General features: G+C 47.3%; 1 long non-coding RNA gene across 2 annotated transcripts in view; it reads left to right on the top strand.

The window, feature by feature from the left end:
* LOC135174772 (uncharacterized) overlaps positions 1 to 12,131 on the top strand; it is a 131,199-nt gene that overhangs the window by 112,324 nt on the left and 6,744 nt on the right. Inside the window, exon 9 of one of the 2 annotated variants that reach the window (XR_010302082.1) lies at positions 10,709 to 11,177. The exons of the other annotated variant lie outside the window; for it this stretch is intronic. This is a non-coding gene — a long non-coding RNA (uncharacterized LOC135174772). Of the gene's footprint in view, positions 1 to 10,708; positions 11,178 to 12,131 lie in introns of those variants that run through there. 2 annotated transcript variants of the gene reach the window in all.

Raw genomic sequence — 12,131 nt, 5'->3', positions numbered from 1 at the left:
AGGAGACTCCACTACCTCTGTGGGCAGCCTGCTCCACGGCTCTGGCACCCTCACCAAGAAGAAGTGTGTGCTCGGGTTGAGCTGGAGCTTCCTCTGTTGGTTCTAACCATCAAATTAACTTTGCAAAGTAACTTAAACCCCACGGGTCATGTGAACAGTGAATGATGCTTGTTCCTAAAGAACGTGAGCCATAATGCAGAAGGGCCTGCAGAAACAGCACCAGGTGGCCTTCATCAGTTGATCAAGTTAGCACAGAGTGTTAAAAGAGATGTGACCCCTCGTTCTGTTGGGTTTTTTTTGCTTAATGTTGAGAGGAGGACTGTGCAGATCTTTCTGTAGGACAAAGAGGAACTTCTGGTGCAAGACAATGAATACTTCTGCTTTTGTCATCCCACTGAAGGTCTCTTTGATTTCCTTCAGCAAATATCAGGTCACATATTGGCTGCTTGCATGCTAAACATGAACTCTAAATCATCTCAAGCATTTTTCTGTCTTTGCCTTAAGTAACTGGGGAAGTTGTTGCCATTTTCCTTAAGAGCCCTACTCATTTGACACTTGAGGTTCCTTCTAAAGGTAGAGAGTGGAATAGAGAATTCTTTTAGCCTCTCCTTGGATCTCTTTCCTTTAACATGAGTTGAAGAGAGGAATGTTGTGCATTTCTGAGTCACACTGTAGCAAGGTATTTGATTTTTAATATCATTAGAGTTTGAAAAGAAGTAGGATAAACTTTAGCAGAGGTGAAACCAGGAGTTAATAGACTTTGTAATCATAGAATCAACCAGGTTGGAAGAGGCCTCCAAGATCATCCAGGCCAACCTAGCACCCAGCCCTATCCAGTCAACTAGACTATGGCACTAAGTGCCTCAGCCAGGCTTTTCATGAACACCTCCAGGGACGGTGCCTCCACCACCTGCCTGGGCAGCCCATTCCAATGCCAATCACCCTCTCTGGCAAGAACTTCCTCCTAACAAACAGCCTATACTTTCCCAGGCACAACTTCAATTCTAACAAGTGGCTATTACCTTTTGGTGGGATGCTGTCACTGATCCCTCAAAGAAGGTGGTGATGTGGAGAGTGTGGAGAATGAGTTGAATGCTAGGGAAAGGCTATAGGTTTTTATGGACAGTAAATATTAAAATACATCATTCTCAAGCAAAGAAATTCCTGGGAATATGTCCATAGGAAAAAAAATCACGAGTCCAGACTTCCTCTGTCTGCGTTGGGTTGTGCCTGCACAAGTGCAGCCCTGAAGAGCTGTGTCTTAGCATAGGTAAAGCACATACCTTGTGTTTCATTGTGCCTGATTCCTGCCATCTTAAGGGTGATAGTCTGGCATTAATGATCCACTTCCTCTCTGCTCTTACATGTCTGCAGGAAGTTACTGATACATCTTCCTGATCACAGAATCATTCAGTGTGGAAAATCCCCTTGAGATATCAGGTCCAACCATGAACCCTGCTCTACCACGGTCACCACTAAACCATAGCACTAAACTCCACATCTGAACAACCATTAAAGACATTTAGGGATGGTGATTGCACCACTTCCCTGGGCAGCCTCTTCCAATGGGTCTTTTAAGTCAAACTTAGCAAATTTAACTGTTTCATAGCAAAAAATGGCTGCAGAATGTGGAGTCAGTGGTTGTGAAATTCGTGCTGACAAGGCCTTTGGCTTGCAGCTTCTGCCAAGCACACCTGAGAGAGAAAAATGAGAACTTTTGTGGATACTTCAGGTTGTTACCTGTGCCAGTCTCACCCTAATGAGCAGTGAATTAAAGAGCTTCCATTTTTTTCTGGAAAAATAGGTTCAGGAAACACTGTGTGGCTTCAGCCAGAATGCTGCAAGACTTAGCTCCAGTGCAAGGGGTTTGGTGTGCAGTGTGTCCATTAGAAACATAGAATGCTTTTGGTTGGAAAAGACCTGCAAAGATCGTCTGGTTCCAACCTCCTGCCACGGGCAGGGACACCTCCCTGGTGAGACCAGGTTGCTCAAGGCCCCATCAAACCTGGTTTGACTGCTTCCAGGCTCCAGAATCCATGCCAGTGCCTCACCACCCTTGTGGAGAATTTCTTCCTAATGTCCAGTCTAAATCCAGCTGCTTCCAGTTTGAAGCCATCACCTCTCATGCTGTCACTCTATGCCTTAGTGAAAAGGTCCCTCGCTAGCTCTCTTGTAGCCCTCTTCAGGTACTGGAAGGCTGCTGTAAGGTCTCCCTGGAGCCTTCCCTTCTCCAGGCTGAACAACCCCAACACTCTTCAGCCTGTCTTTGTAGAAGCTTTCCTCCTGAGTTAGAACTTGCACTCTAAGCAATCAAGTGATTACTCCTAACACATCCAAGTCCAAATGCTTTAGGTACATTTTAATCAAACTGGAGAGCTTTATAGGAGATTAGGTATTTTCATTTTAAGGTATTTTCGTTTTAAGACACTTAATGAGTCTGAAGACAATATAAAGATGTCCATACTGACATAGTCTTAATTTCTCAAAGACAGGATCTTAGTTGTTTGGTTAAGTATCCTGTTGCTGACAAAACCCACTCTTGAGTTTAGGGAGGGATCTGTGATTTCTGCTTTCAAATGAGGTTCTCTATAATAATAACTTGCACAGTGAGCAGTTGAACTCAACACGGTCACTTGTTAGAGGGAGCACTTGTGTCAGTTAGAGAAAGAGGCAAAAAGTGCCCTCTGTTCCCAGAGGGTTGACCTGAAGGTCAAACTCCCTGCAATGTCTACATTCTTACATGGGCTTATGACTGAAGATTGTCAAGGCTGGTTCGTGGATATAAGGAATCTGTTCTCCTCAGCTTGTAGAGGTAGGACCATAATGTTTCACAGGTGTTGAAGTGAAGCACAGATGTGAGTAGTTTAAGATGTGCAGCCTCAAAAGCCGAGGCCGGATGTTTGAAAGTATTCAGCACGAGTCAGCTCATCTTCTAACGTTTACAGGGAGTCCAACAGCCACACTGCAGTTGGCCTTTGGAAGTCTGACTGTTTACTTTAGCATCTAAAGAAGCCAGGAGCATTGCACTTACTTTCTGGAAACTTGACCCAAGATGATGAAGGAAATGTATGGCACAGTTGTGAAGTGATCCAGCTCACTCAGATTGCATACCCAAAGGACCACTTTCCTTCCCACCTGATTCTCTGCTCTTTTCCAAAGACTTGTTTGGCTGAGTGTTTGGAAGACAATGCAGCTCATCCATGAACTGTTCCCCTTCAGTGTTTCTCTTTTCTTTCTCTTGCTGCAAGCTGTAATAGAGGGCTCACCAGGCAGTACTTTCAGAAAGTCCTGTAGTGCACATTAGGCAGTACTGGGTCCTGAACCATGCTCTCCCAAGGCGTGCTGGATAATCCCTCTTTTGAGGCTTCTGTTGGTACCAGTTACCTCAAATCACAAGCTCTTGGCATATCTCAGAAACCTGCAAGAGTAGGTCTCCACCGCTGTGAGATATCCTGGGAGATCCTTGGGTGCACTGATTGCTGAGAAGCCACCCATGAGCCAGCAGTGCCCACATGCAGCCCTGTGCTGGGCTGCAGCAAGAGTGCGGGCAGCAAGGGCAAGAGAAGGGATTCTGCCCCTTGACTCTGCTCTGCTGAGACCTCACCTCCAATCCTTCCTCCAGCTCTGGTGTCCCTAGCGTAAGAAGGACACAGAGCTGGTGGAGTGAGGCCAGAGCAGGGTCACAAAGATAATCCAAGGGCTGGAGCATCTCTGCTATGAGGACAGCCTGAGGAAGTGGGGGTTGGTCAGTCTAGAGAAGAGAATGCTTCAGAGGGACCTTAGAGCTGCCTTCCAATCCCTGAAGGGATCCTCCAGGAAGGCTGCAGAGGGGCTTTTCCTCAGGAAGTTCTTCAGTAAGAGGGTGGTGAGACTCTGGGATAGGCTTCCCAGGAGGCTGTGGCTGTCTCCTGCCTGAGGGTATTGAAGGCCAGGTTGGATGAGGCCTTGAGCAGCCATATCTTTTTGAGAGGTGTCCCTGCCTGTGGTGGGGAGATTGAGGCAGATGAGTTCTGAGGGCTTTTCCGACCTGAGCCGCTTTGTATTAATTAAAGTTTATGTCTTGAGCACTAAGAATTCAGAGGGAATATCTCCCAGTGTTTGAGTTTTTCTAAAGGACAAATATTTGTCACTGGATTAAATTCACTGTGAGTTCTGTATTTGTCAGAAGGCCTGGAAGAACACACTTGAAATTTCTGCTGTAAGAATGCAGTCTTTAGCACTCTCAATATTAAGCTCATTGGAGCCAGGGTTCCCTGCTGATGTTACTGAAATGAACTTTAATCAATCCTGAACAAAGACTTTAATAACCTGAGTCATAGGCCCCAGTGCTGCATCCTTGGTAGGAAGAGAGTGAGCCTAGCAGGATTGATTTTTCTCATGCTCAGCAATTCTTCTGCTGTTTCTCCCACTTGTTAGCAAGACATAATTTAAAGAGACTTCAGTTTGTAAAGTTCTCTTCAGTCTTCCTGCATCTGAGTGGAATCTTTTTAGATCATTCACATATTTTTCCTCATTTTGAACAAAATGCCTTTTTTTTTTTCTTAATAGGATTCTGGCCTCTTTCTTTTTGTTTTCTGACTTTGTTTTGTTTTGTTTTGGTTTTTTTTTTCCCTCTTAATAAGATTCTGAACTCCAAAACTAATTTAGAGAAGGGAACTTCCTTCCTTTTTTAATGGTGGCACAGCTCTTGTCAGTCCTACCAGATGGGGGAGATGAGCCAGAAAGCAGCATGGATAGTCAAGCAGTGTTAGTCTTTTTTCATGCTTTCTCTAAGGAGGTAGATGCTTTTTTTTTTTGGCCTTACTATGGCACAGGAAGACCTGGCCTGTGTGTTTAGAATAATTCAGAGTTGGTTTTGATAAAAGAGCCTGGAGAGGTGTAGAGAATTATCACAGATCATCAAGTCCAACCCTTTACCACAGAGCTCAAGGCTACACCATGGCACCAAGTGCCACATCCAATCCTGCCTTGAACAGCCCCAGGGACGGCGACTCCACCACCTCCCCGGGCAGCCCATTCCAGTGTCCAATGACTCTCTCAGTGAAGAACTTTCTCCTCACCTCCAGCCTAAATTTCCCCTGGTGCAGCCTGAGGCTGTGTCCTCTTGTTCTGGTGCTGGCCACCTGAGAGAAGAGAGCAACCTCCTCCTGGCCACAACCACCCCTCAGGTAGTTGTAGACAGCAATAAGGTCTCCCCTGAGCCTCCTCTTCTCCAGGCTAAACAACCCCAGCTCCCTCAGCCTCTCCTTGTAGGGCTGTGCTCAAGGCCTCTCACCAGCCTCGTCGCCCTTCTCTGGACACACTCAAGCATCTCAACGTCCCTTTTAAACTGGGGGGCCCAGAACTGAGCACAGTACTCAAGGTGAGGTCTAACCAGTGCAGAGTACAGGGGCAGAATGACCTCCCTGCTCCTGCTGACCACACCATTCCTGATGCAGGCCAGGATGCCACTGGCTCTCTCGGCCACCTGGGCACACTGCTGGCTCATGATCAGAGCCTTCCTGCAAATGTGTGGAAGGAGGAGTGCACAGGAGCAGTTTGCTGTTCTTACATGAAGAAAGGTTGAAGGGGGGAGGCAGAAGCTAATACTGTTGCTTATATTTCTCCAGGTTTGTGTTCTAATCATATAAATTAACAGCAGAGTCCACAGGTGGCCTCTTGTATGTGGCCTGCAGCCTTCTGATCTCCTTCTAGAAGGTGACCTCGTGGTTTGCTAGGTTAGCTTTCTGTGAGTCATTTGTTACTGAGAGCCCACTAATGCCTCTGCACAGCACTACTGCTGGACCTTTATGGGAACTCCTGAATGCTGTGGTGTGTACCACAAAGACCACTGGTCAGAGGAAAGTGCTGTCCTAGCGCGAGAGGAGGTTAACCACAAAATACCACTGAAAGAAACCCCAAGCCAACAACATAGCCGAAAGCAGGATTTTCCTGTGGTGCTCTTTGCACTGGGATTTCACACTGGCTGCAGAGAAGGTTCTGTACTGTGTTGGTTCTCCAGAGTAGACACCAGACAAAGATTAACCAGTTCCTTCTCACTGCTCACTAGCGATTAGTAGAAGGTGTCCTTGCTCGCTGCAGGCAGTTTGAGATGAGATGATCTTTGAGGTCCCTTCCAGCCCAAACCATTGTGGAGTCTCTGTCCCTGGGGCAGTTCAAGGCAAGGTTGGACGTGGCACTTGGTGCCATGGTCTAGTCTTGAGCTCTGTGGTAAAGGGTTGGACTTGATGATCTATGAGGTCTTTTCCAACCCTGATGATACTGTGATACTGTGATACTGTGGATCACAACCCTTTTAACTGTGGGTTAGTGGTGAGTACAGGTGATCATAAATTCACACTGGAGTATGTGGCCCAAATTAAAAGGTTTCTGCAACTCTGGAAATGTTCCTGTCCTTAAAGAACCATTTCTTGAAACCTAAAGGCCTGTTTCAGCAGTGCTAAAGTCAGTGTTGTGGATGAGTACAAGTGCACATGTAATTATGAATTCAGAGTAGATCAGGTATCTTTAAGAACTAAAATAGCTCCAGTGCAGAGAATAATTTCTCACTAATAATGGCTACAGAATGATTGGGTAAATTTTTGCCCTAACCTTCATAATTTAAGGAAAAAAAAAATGTCACTGTGAGGGCAGTAGCACTGGAACAGGCTGCCCAGTGGAGTCTCCTTCTCTGAAGTCATTCCAAACCCACCTGGATGTATTCCTGTGTGACCTGCCCTTGGTGATCCTGCTCTGGCAGGGGGGTTGGACTGGATGGTTTTCAGAGGTCCCTTCCAACCCCTAACATCCTGTGATTTTGTTAATTGCTAAGGCTTAGTGCTGTGGTTTAGCAGTGACCTTGGATTGATCTGATGATCTCGAGGGTCTTTTCCAAGCTGAATGACTCTAGGATTCTGTGGTAATACATCAGCCCAGTTGCTGGAGCATTAGAAAGCAGGAAGCAGCTCTGTGACTCTGAGCACTTGTAAGGCCTCTTTGAGGACTCAGGAAGATGTTTTTTTTAATGGCACATTTCTCTGCCTGCCTGTGCAGCCATTACACAACACACAGCATGTTAGCACCAGCTCTTGTGTATCATGGCTCAGGTTCCCATGCTCTCCTGGCACGATGGATATTCATGAGACTCGTGACATTTCCCTGCATCTGCTCTGCTAACAGCTCTCCTTTGGAAGCAGCACAGGGACACGTTTTGCCTGTAACTGCTCTTTATTTGCTTGTGTGATGGCTTTGTGACACCTAGTGGATAAATTGATAGTAGGGCCCATGTGGATTGCCTCAGGCCTTCTAAGCGCTCTTGGTACCGATATTGTGGCCTGGAAGATCTTTTGATGTTACATACACATAGGGATTCTTGCTTCCTTAGCTGCTTCCTCATCTTTTTTCTTTCTCTTTTTGCTAATGGAATAAGTTGTTCACAGCCAGATGAACAAATACCTAGCATCAATCTTGAAGAAATTCCAAGGTGGCAGTAAATGTTTGAAACAGCATCCAATTCTGGTGTCCCTCTCACAAGAAGAACACAAAGCTGTTCAAGTGAGTCCAGAGGAGGCCACGAAGATGATCCAAGGGCTGGAGCACCTCTTCCATGAGGATAGGCTGAGGGAGCTGGGGTTGTTCAGCATGGAGAAAACTCCAGGGGGACCTTAGAGCTGCCTGCCAGTACCTAAAGGGATCCTGCAGGAAGGTTGCAGAGATACGTTTCTTGAGGGTGCCTAGAGACAGGACAAGGGGGAATGGTTTGAAGCTGGGGGAGAGCAGGGTTAAACTGGACCTTCTTGCCCAAAAGGTTCTAAATGCTCATCTTACAACGTCCCAGAGCAGGCACAAAACATTATCTTCCGAGGCAGTAAAAGATTTTAGTAGGTTTTAAATAGGAGTTAAAAGGAAGTGTAAGGCACATGAATTTGGAGAGAAGAGTTGATGGTTTTTTATATTTGGGGAACTGGAATGGAATTGTGCAGAGGATGTGAAGAAACTGGTTTTAAAGACTCTTTTCAAGCTGTTAGGGCTCAGCTTGTCACTCCTCAGAGAAAATGTTGCACATTTGCACTCCCAAGAGGCTTCAGAATCAAAAAATGTGATATTAAATTGTGTCTTTAACACCAACTGAGGAGGCATTCTTTTCCTGTGCTCTTCTGGTTGCTCATCCTAACAGTTCTCCCATGACTTCCATTTATGCCAAATCAGGGCCTGTAGCAGTAGCATCATGAATAATGGGACACAAGGAGGAACACACCGTCAAGCTCTGGCAAAGATCTGCTCCCTCTACCACCCGAAACCCTGCTTTAAACTCGTTAATGAATGTTTAAGCAGCGAAAGCTTTAGTCTCAGGTAAAAAGATGACACTGGAGTAAATCTACAAGGAGCGCTGGTCACCTGAGAAGACAAAAGGTTGTACAGAGGGAGCTCTGTGCCTGGCCACCTGAGCTTCTCATCTGTAATTCATGAGGAGCGCTCCCTGTGCTACAAGTGCCAGATCGGTGTCACCGCCCTGGTCACCCCACTGCACTCCAAGGGCCTTTGGGTTTGGTGCATGAGTACAAATAGTCAAACTGGGCTCTAGCAGTGAAAGCAATGGGGTTTGGTGGTTCTTCCCTCACCTTTTCAGAGTGCTGCTGCTCAAACATGGTCTGGGTACTGCACTGGGCTTTGTGCTTGGTGGGTGCCGAGGCTGGTGCAGCTGGGGTGTGTGTGAGCCTTCTTTTCAGGGTCTTTGTTGTGCCTGCAGTGTGCAGTACTCCAAATGGAAAGCAGCTGATCAGGGAGGTCCACTCCTCACTGAAAGGCTACAATCCTAGAATGCCTTGAGTTGGAAGGGACTCCTGAAGCTTGTCATCTTGTCCAGCCCCACTGCAGTGAGCAGGGACATCTTTAGCTAGATCTAAAGTTTAAAGTGACTGGATTTTTTCATGAAAATGACTGCAAATGAAAGCCTGATGGCACAAAAGGCAAAGGATGTTTCTCTACCAACTACAACTATTGACAGCAGCTGCATTTCTGCAAAGTGAATTTTAGTTCCATGTCGAGGCTTAGAACGTCCCTGACAAACATTCTTTCTCGGTGCTTAATTTGTCCATAGTGTGGCTTATTGCAGGTCTGTTGAAAAGGAAGAAATTCCCAAGGATTTAAGTCTATTTCAGAGTGAAAATTCAGTTTTCCAAAAATGGAAATTTGTGGGTTGGGATTGGAGATGGCAGTTGTGAAGAAGGTGTCTGCTGAATGTTGTTTTCCCAGCCTTGTGACTGTGATTAATGTTGTTGTCCTGGTTTATGTAAGGAACTGACTTGCTGTCAGTGGTGTCACCTAGGTTAGGTGTGACACTCTGTGGCACATAATAAAAAGCCAAATCTAGTTGACTTCAAAATCAAGTGGTTTGTTTAAGGTGCTCTGTGCAGGGAAGGGGTTGTCCATCCAAAACTGCTTGTAAGCATTACTCAGATGGTTGCTTGTGGTTGGCCAAGTGCTTAGACAGGAAGGTTGTGATTCTGTTCTCTGCATCGGTTAGTGTGCTGAGTTGCATTTTGTGCTTCCACAGGGCTTGAGGGGAAATGGGAAAGACATAGCTTTGAAAAGTTGGACATCACCTAGACAAGCAAAGATAGACGTGCTCAATTCAAAAAGGACAAGTGCAGGGTCCTGCATTTGGGGAGGAATAATGACAGGCACCAATATAGGTTAGGGGCTGCCCTGCTGGAAAGCAGCTCCGTGGAGAAGGACCTTGGAGTGCTGGTGGAGAGCAAGTTCTGCATGGGCCAGCAGTGTGCTCTTGTGGCCAAGAGAGCCAGTGGCATCTTGGGGTGCATCAAGAAAAGTGCATCCAGCAGGGCTAGGGAGGTTTTCCTCCCCTCTACTCTGCCCTAGTGAGACCACACCTGGAATACTGTGTCCAGTTTTGGGCTCCCCAACTCAAGAGAGACATGGACCTGCTGGAGAGAGTCCAGCAGAAAGCTGTGAGGATGACTGGAGGACTTGAGCATCTCTCCCCCCTGTGCAGAGAGACTGAGAGCCCTGGGGCTATTTAGTCTGGAAAATGGAAGGCTGAGAGGGGATCTGATCAGTGTTTGTAAATATCTGAGGGGTGGCTGTCAAGTGGTGTGCAGCAAAAAGACAAGGAGCAATGGCTACAAACTGGAGCATAGAAGGTTCCATCTCAACATAAGGAGACACTTCTTTACAGCGAGGGTGCCAGAGCCCTGGAGCAGGCTGCCCAGAGAGGTTGTGGAGTCTGCCTCTTGGAGCCTTTCAAAACCCACCTGGATGCATTCCTGTCTGAACTACCCTAGGGGATCCTGCCTTGGCAGTGGGGTTGGACTGGATGATCTCTGGGCGTCCCTTCCAGCCTCTAAGGTTCTGTGATTCTGTGTAATTTGTGGGTCACATTTTGTGTCCAAAGGCGTTTAACAAAGCCGTCAGCTGAGGGACACAAGTTCAAGCCCTTCAGAAAGAAGATTCAACGTTCAACATCCTAAAACAAGTAAATACCTGAGGAGTGTCCTTGATAATTCTTCTGGGGTTTTTGTCCTCTGCTTGCGCACAGCCTGCACTAAATCATGGAGATAAGTTAGGAGTGCTTACGAAACGCTTCCTTTAAGACAGATAGAACCCTTTTAAGTACCTCTAACAAGATAAGATAAACCTGACACATATTCTGAGCTCTTAACAGGGAGCAATCCCTAATTTGTCACAGCTTCACCTCCTCTTGTTGCAGACACTCATCTCTCAGACGGTCCAGCCCAGGATGTTTTTGCTCTTAGGCGTGGTGAGGGATCAGGAGTGCCCTGCAGCATTTGTTTCACGCAAGGCTTACCTCAGGAGCCCCCCGGTGGGGTTGCCACTTCCACACAGGTTTCATCTCCCTTGGATGCAGACCTCACCGTGGTTTCTGGGCACTGGGCTCTGGTAGTCGTCATTTCTGCTGTGGGGAGCTGAGAAACGCAGCCCAGCGTGAGAGCCTCTCAGCCAGGCGGGTCCGGCCCGCAGCCACCTTAGGTCTGGGCAGCCAGGCCAGCGGGCTGCGTGCCACGGCTCGGCTGGGCAGCCAGTGGGAGGGGCAGCGCTTGGGCCCACAAAACAAACCGCTCACGGTACTCAGGAGCAGTTCTTCCTTCCTGCTTGAGGCTGTTCTGTAAAAACACATCTCCTTCAGCCTTTGCTTAAGGGCACAAGTGCAGCATGCACGGCAGCCAGAGGCGAAGCCTGGGTTTGATTCTCTCCTTGTGGAAGCTTTGAGAGCTTCCAAGTGCAGGAGCAGTTCTTCGTTCCTGCTTGACGTTGTTTTGTAAGGCTGTATCTGCACTAGGGCAGCGTACCAGGCAGCCAGAGATGAAGCCTGGGTTTGTTTTTCTCCTTGGGGAGGCTTTGAGAGATTCCAAGTGCTGCCATTGTTCTCTTGAACAAGGGCTGTTAGGGCTTGTTAGCATCCGGAGTGCTGCCTAAGCAAACCTCACAGGTGACAGCAGCAACCCAACACAAATGTCGTCAGTGAGGGCACTGCAGTTTGCGGGAACAGAGGGCATGATCCTGCATCCGAGGGAAACAGATAGCTTCTGATGGAAAGCTCTCATTTTCCTGGTGCATTCGGTTATGAAGCATTTGTCTAACACTCAAGGTATTTGACAGCACTAAGCCTCTGAAATTCCAAACATCCTTGTATGGAACATGCCTGTGAAGGTGCAGAACACCTTTGATGTACCCAGACCCATCTCTTTGTCTTTGCTGCTAATCAGATCTAGTATGTCCAGCAGGGCTAGGGAGGCTCTCCTCTTGCACTGTTCTGCCCTGATGAGACCATACCTGGAATACTGTGTCCACTTTGGGGCCCCCCAGTTCAAGAGAGACAGGGACCTGCTGGAGAGAGTCCAGTGGAGAGCTGTGAGGATGACTGGGGGACTTGAACTCATCTCTCTTATGAAGAAAGACTGAGACCTGGGTCTGTTTGCTCTGTAGAGGAGAAGGCTGAGAGGGGACCTTATCAATGTCTATCGATATCTGAGGAGTGAGTGTTCAGATGAAGGTGCCAGGCTCTTCATGCTGCTGCACACTGATAGCACAAGCAGCAGCAGGTCCAAGCTGGATCACAGCAGGTTCCATCCCAACACGAGGAGAAGCTTCTTTACAGTGAGGGTGTCAGA

Source organism: Pogoniulus pusillus, chromosome 4 (genome assembly GCF_015220805.1).
Source record: "Pogoniulus pusillus isolate bPogPus1 chromosome 4, bPogPus1.pri, whole genome shotgun sequence".
Taxonomy (NCBI): Eukaryota; Metazoa; Chordata; class Aves; order Piciformes; family Lybiidae; genus Pogoniulus; species Pogoniulus pusillus.
This window is presented reverse-complemented; position numbering and strand designations above follow the sequence as displayed.